The sequence below is a fragment of the Neophocaena asiaeorientalis genome, unplaced genomic scaffold, assembly GCF_003031525.2.
Source record: "Neophocaena asiaeorientalis asiaeorientalis breed wild unplaced genomic scaffold, Neophocaena_asiaeorientalis_V1.1 scaffold72, whole genome shotgun sequence".
In the NCBI taxonomy this organism is placed as follows: Eukaryota; Metazoa; Chordata; class Mammalia; order Artiodactyla; family Phocoenidae; genus Neophocaena; species Neophocaena asiaeorientalis.
Genome location: NW_020185336.1, coordinates 6,758,824 through 6,766,048, shown reverse-complemented (window position 1 = coordinate 6,766,048; position 7,225 = coordinate 6,758,824). Strand labels below are relative to the sequence as shown.

At 36.9% G+C, this 7,225-nt stretch overlaps 1 pseudogene; it reads left to right on the top strand.

The window, feature by feature from the left end:
* Positions 1–6,151: 6,151 nt before the first annotated feature.
* Positions 6,152–7,186, top strand: LOC112393623 (40S ribosomal protein S6-like; annotated as a pseudogene).
* Positions 7,187–7,225: the final 39 nt, after the last annotated feature.

Here is a 7,225-nt window from a genome sequence, read left to right as displayed (position 1 = left end):
GAAAAAAATACTGCAAGTGAAGTATAAAGACAAATGAGAAACTGTGAAAAAAATCTGTAACATATCAGAGAGAATTTAATAACCCTACATATAAAGAGTATCCAAAAATGAATAAAACACCAACACCCTGAGAGAAAAATGGCAAGAGATATGAACAGACATTTCACAGGAAAAGAAATGCAAATGCCCCTTAAATAGAAACATTCTCAACCTTGTTCATAAGAGAAATGCAAATTAAGAATCACTGAGATACTATGTCTCGCCCAACAAATTGGCAAAAATCCAAAAGTTTCACAACACAGCCTGTTAGTGAGGCAGTTGTGGGGAAAAGGAACACTCTCAAATATTCTTTGCTAGAGTGAAAAATAGAAAAACTCCAACGAGAGAGAATTTTACGGTATCTAGCAAAGTTACATATGCATTTATTTTGTGTCTAGCAAATCCCACTTCCAAGAATCTGACCAAAACTGAAAAAATATAAGTATATAAGAAAATACACATTGAAGCACTGTTTCTTATAGCAAAAGTCTGCATGAAAATTAATAGAGAAACCTCACTAAAATGGAGTCTGAAGGCCAAAAGAGGGAGCCCATGTACCAGTCAAGGTCCATACAATGATCCCAATAGGAAAAGACATACCATGCATCTCCAGCTGGAAGTGACACTGTTTTACTTACTACAAATGCCAGCAGAAGGAAGAAAGATCTCTTCTTTGCCTGGCAACAGCTCAGCCAATGAAACTGTCACAACTCAGCCAATTAAGAGCCATTATACTTTGAATTCCCAGTTTCCTCCAATGGACTTTTTGTTTATCAACATCTCTCCCAACTTCCCCTTCTCCTCTATAAAAAAATTTTCTTTCCTTTTCTTTATTGGACTTGCATGTGATTCACAGAGTCGCATGTCACGAATTGCAATTCTTTGCTGCCCCCAAAGAAACCCATTTTCCTGGTAAAATAACTGACCGTTTATTGTTTTAGGTTAACATCTGGAAATAACACAAATGTCCATCATAGGGAAATGGCTGAATTAATTATGGTACACATATACAGTGAAGTACTATGCAATTTTTTAAAAGGAATAAAGAATATATGGAATATAAAGTATTTCACTGTCAGCTCCAGTATTTTGTTAAGTAAAAAAAATCAAAGTAGAGAAAAGCATCTATGGCATGCTACCATTCATCTATATATGTATTTCACTTTTTAAATGAAAAGTCAAAACCTTAAAACACGTGGTTACCTGTAAAAAGGAAAGGAGCAGGGTAGTAAAGATAGAATAGTAGGAAAGGTTCTCATAAAAATGTGATTTTGGAAACAAAATAATTTACATAATTATAAAACAAAAATACATTAAATTTTAAAAGCAATCCCATCTAAATGAAATAAATGAACTTAATTGTATATGGAGTTGGTGGCATAACCATACAGAGAATAATATTCTAAGTGACTTTAAACACAGTAATTTTTAAAAATCACATACAAACACAATAATTTAACAGTACTTTCCTCATAGGATTTAAACTAAGAAAATGAACTTTAAAGAAGCAACAAAATAGGAACTTAATTTGTTATCATTAGCCATAGTTTTGTGGTATTAATTGGTAGTGTTATTGTAATATTATTGTATGCATAGTCTGAGAAAAAGCAAATGGATAATTAAGTTGGTGTTTTTGATGTGGGACAAAAAAGAAACAGATGTAAAATCAATGAGTTACATAAAAATTCTGTGATCGTGAATTTGAACTGGATGTATTAGAATGAACTCATCACATATTTTATATTTAAAAATATATATTTCTTAGTTCTGCCCACTGTAAATGCCTAAAAACAGGGACTACTTCAGTAGCAACAAGCACATACTTATGTTTCCAATTATGGACACTAAACATCATTTGCCCCTGAAACAAATTCCTTGAAGCAAAGGTTGATTCTAGGTTTGGGATAGGTAATGGCCAAGATAAGCCTAAAATACCCTATCATACCTTTAAGCATGAAAACTATCAAAGATTATTGGGGTCATATAAAAAGGACTTGAGAGTAAATTTGAAGAACCCAACTTGAATTGGCTCCCACTGGCCAAAGATGAGACAATTTGAACTTGTTAAGAATAACTACAATGGATTGAAACATAACAAATATATCTTAAGACATGAGTTCATAATGATACTTAAAAAACACATTGTTCACCTTTGAAGAATGCTAGGGAACCAACTCATTACTTTGAAAACTGGTAAATAAAGGAAACAAATTAAGACTTTATTCAACATTTCGTATCAAATGTACCTTAGGAAACCTAATTTGAAATTGTGTTTGTATGTACACATATATATGTATGAATGAAGGACTGTATATGTATTATATGTATATATGTATGTATATGTACATACGTATATGTACATACGTATATATACATATATATATATCTTAAAATTTGAACATAAGATTTTTTTTAAATGAAATGTTATTGGCCTGCACTAACAGTTATTATGATCAAGTGTACAATTTACCTGTGAGTTTCAAGGCAGATAAAACAAAGAGGGAACAGGATACTATTCTTGTCTGATAAATAAGAAAGTAACCAATTCAATAAGACAAACTTAAAACATTGGAGTAAAATGTCAAAGTTTTGATGTAATCTTATAGCCAATGCATAGACATCATTTGTATGGTCTTATAGCAATCCTCCATAAAAGCCAAGGGCATATGATGAACATGTTAAGTTGATTGCATTAAATCAATTAACAAATCAGTCACATAAGGCTGTGTAGATTATGCATGGGACCACTCCAGGGGCAGCAGTGTGATGAATCCAACTCATACAAGCACATGCTGTCAAAAATTAAATCTTTAGGAATTCTTCAAGCTACTAGTTAAACACAACCATTACCAAAAATAAATATTTTCAAACTTATATTAAAAACAAATAAATACAACTCATCACTTCTTATTTTATTATGCTTTACTATTATCGATGCCCTTGAGGTTATTTATGTCCATTGTAGCATGCAGAAAAAGCTATACAGTGGTGTGCTACTGCCCATCTCTTCCCAACTCTATTACCAGTGATATCACATTGGTAGCTTGAAACAGACCACAGTGGGAATGTTTACAACCTAGAAATCGGCAAATGCTACTAATCAGGGCATAAGCTTAATGTTTTGTTGATAGTCTAGACCAGGGGTTCCCAAGCCCTGGGCCACGAACTGGTATCAGTCCATGGCCCATTGGGAACTGGGCCGCACAGCAGGAGGTGAGCAGTGGGCAAGCGAGCAAATCTTCATCTGTATTTACAGCCACTCCCCATCTCTTGCATTACCACCTGAGCTACACCCCCTGTCAGATCAGTGGTGGCATTAGATTCTCATAGGAGTGCGAACCCTACTGTGAACTGTGCATGTGAGGCATCTAGGCTTCGCGCTCCTTATGAGAATCTAATGCCTGATGATCTGAGGTGGAGCTGAGGTGGTGATGCTAGCGGTGGGGAGTGGCTGCAAACATAGATTATCATCAGCAGAGAGGTTTGACTGCACAGAGACCGTAATAAATCAGTTGCTTGCAGATTATATCAAAACCCCATCAGTGAGTGGCAAGTGACAACAAGCTCAGGGCTCCCACTGATTCTGCATTATGGTGAGTTATATAATTATTTCATTATATATTACAATGTAATAATAATAGAAATAAACTGCACAATAAATGTAATGTGCTTGAATCATCCTGAAACCATCCCCACCTGCCCCCAGTCTATGGAAAAATTGTCTTCCATGAAACTGGTCCCTGGTGCCAAAAAGGTTGGGGAACCACTGGTCTCGACTTAAGTAATAGAAAAAAGTATTAATCAAATTAAATTTAAAGTGTTACGCTGAAATAAATAATCTTCTAATACTATTTTAAAACTATTAATGAGTTAGTGAGAAGTCACATCATTGATGAAAAAGTAAAGTTTAATTTTCATCTTACTCTTTTACTTAGACAAAAATATCAATGACCATTTATGTTAACACTACATTCTTCAACAATTGCTACAGACAGGGCTATAGAAACAAGAGTTTGGTAAAAATCAACCAAAGCATTCTGTAAGAATCAATCGCCTATATGGATTTTACAATACAGTATTGTATATGTTATTATTTGTAAATTATAATTATTTTTATTCCCAGAAAGATTTACTAGCACACCTCTTTTGGGGAGGACCATGATCACTAGCCCTTGAGGAGTGCACAGTCCAACTGAGAAATGTAAATACTCCAAAATATCTGATACAATGTGTTAAATACTCTAATAGAGGTATTCAAAGTGAAATGAGTACACATTAGAAGTGGTTATTTTTTCTGGGTGGAGATGGTGGAAGAAGAATGCATATCCTAATTTGTGAAACAGTCCATCTCATAGTAATAAAGCCTTCTTTGCATTATAGTTTGCCCAATATATTATTTTTAGCACTAATGTAATAATTTAGCCCTGAAAGACAATTTTAGGCTTTTCAAGCTTCTGATACATGCTGCCATTGGGGCAAGCCATCTGAAATCACAGAAATGGTCTTTTTTAGGGTCATGAAGAAATTTTTTTTTTTTTTTTTGCCAAGTAGCTTGCAGGATCTTAGTTCCCTGACTAGAGATTGAACCGGGACCCCAGCAGTAAAGTGCTGAGTCCTAACCACTGGACTGCCAGAGAATTCCCATGAAAAAATATTTTTATATCATACCTGATTTCAAAAATTCATATGACTAACTTCCCTCTTGACAGCCAACCTGTTTCAAGGTGGAAAACAAGAGTTTTCTATTCACTGCTCATTTTTTTTCACAGCATTTTGAAGAATATATACTCAAGGACCAAAATTCAATCATAGGCACAATTCTCATGATTTCCTTTAAAAACTGAATCAAGATCAAAGTCCATATTGTTTACAGACAATTGTGCTCTGGCAATAATGCACTATGAGAAATAATATTCAAGTGTCAACTCTTTAACTAGTGTAGAGATGTTGTTCCTGTTCTCTGCTTGTACTCTGTCAATACTGAATCCAACAAACCTTTTCCAGAAAATTTTTTGGTTCAAAAAATAACCACAAGCCAAAATTTAAAAATTTCTTCCCCTTTAAGCATGGATTTTCAGTGATTAAAAAGAAAAACAAACAAGAAGCTGTCAAGCACTTTTCCCTCATAAACAGTAAAACATCCATGTATGCTCTTTACATAGAAGGTTTCGCCCAACTGTAAAGTATCTGTTAGCATGCACATGTTAAGAGTAGGTAGAGGGCTTCCCTGGTGGTGCCGTGGTTGAGAATCTGCCTGCCAATGCAGGAGACACGGGTTCCAGTCCTGGTCTGGGAAGATCCCACATGCCACGGAGCAACTAGGCCCGTGCGCCACAGCTACTGAAACTGTGCGTCTGGAGCCTGTGCTCCGCAACAAGAGAAGGCCGCGACAGTGAGAGGCCCGCGCACCGCCATGAACAGTGGCCCCCGCTCGTCGCAACTAGAGAAAGCCCACGCACAGAAACGAAGACCCAACACAGCCAAAAATAAATAAATAAATTTATATTAAGAAAAGAGTAGGTAGAGTAACTATGCTTTCTTATTACATCATTGATATTACAATGTCCAAAAGTATCACATTAAAGGAATTCTGCCAATAGTTGATCCTGAGTTCTTGCCAGACATAATGTTTATTATTTTGCTGCAGGTTTAATAAACTTGGCAACTGTATGGTTTTATATCTACTTTTGCTCTGAGAAGTGCAACACTGAATTAATACTTCCTTAGTTTTAGTGTCTTTTCCACCTTTAGAGACAAAAATACTGGAAAGTGTTATTTTGTGCTTATTCTGGGAAGCTTTTACTGTTTTACCAGAATAGTTTACCCAAAAAAAGTCAACATGTTTTGTTTAAAACAGAGTCAATGGCTTTAAAATACCCCAGCCCAGGGAATTCCCTGGTGGTCCAGGGGTTAGGATCCGTGCTTCCACTGCAGGGGGCATGGGTTCATCCCTGGTTGGGGAACTAAGATCCCGCTTGCTACACAGATCATAGCCCAAGTGCATTAAAATTACTTTTTATTACTTCTCTCTCTCCCCCCATACATATACAACCTTTCTCTCTCTTTCCCATTCTTGACTGAAGAGAGGCAATTGGAGAGAGAGAAAAAAAAATTATCCTCTCAAAAAAAAAAAAAATTATCCTCTCAGAGGCAATTCAAATGATAGAAATCACCTGGAAATAAGATACTATAAGTTGAGCTCTTCTTCTTGGCACCTTGGAGGCGGTCGGCTGCTTCAGAATGAGGCTGAACATCTCTCTTCCAGCCACTGGCTGCCAGAAACTCATTGAAGTGGACGATGAATGAAAACTTTGTACCTTTTATGAGAAGCGTATGGCTACAGAAGTTGCTGCTGACGCTCTGGGTGAAGAATGGAAGGGTTATGTGGTCCGAATCAGTGGTGGGAACGACAAACAGGGGTTCCCCATGAAGCAGGGGGTCTTGACCCATGTAGTTTTGATTTGCATTTCTCCAGTGATTAGTGATGTTGAGCATCCTTTCATGTGTTTGCTGGCAATCTGTATATCTTCTTTGGAGAAATGTCTATTTAGGTCTTCCGCCCATTTCTGGACATTTGGAGAAATGTCTATTTAGGTCTTCCACCCATTTCTGGACATGGCAGAGTCTGCCTGCTACTGAGTAAGGGGCATTCCTGTTACAGACCAAGGAGGACTGGAGAAAGAAAGCACACATCTGTGTGGGGTTGCATTGTGGATGCCAAATTGAGCGTTCTCAATTTGGTCATCGTAAAAAACGGGGAGAAGGATATTCCTGGACTCGCTGATACTACTGTGCCTCATCACCTGGGGCCCAAAAGAGCTCACAGAATCCGCAAGCTTTTCAGACTCCCTAAAGAAGATGATGTCCGCCAGTATGGTGTGAAAAAGCCCCTAAAAAAAGAAGGTAAGAAACCTAGGACCAAAACACCCAAGGTGCAGTGTCTTGTTACTCCATGTGTTCTGCAACACAAACGTCGGCGTATTGCTCTGAAGAAACGGCGAACTAAGAAAAATAAGAGGCTGCAGAATATGCTAAACTTTTGGCCAAGAGAATGAAGGAGGCCAAAGAAAAACACCAGGAAGAGACTGCGAAGAAACGGAGGCTGTCCTCTCTGAGAGCTTCTACTTCTGAGTCCAGTCAAAAGTGAGATGTTCTAAGAGTAACAAATAAATAAGATCAGACATCA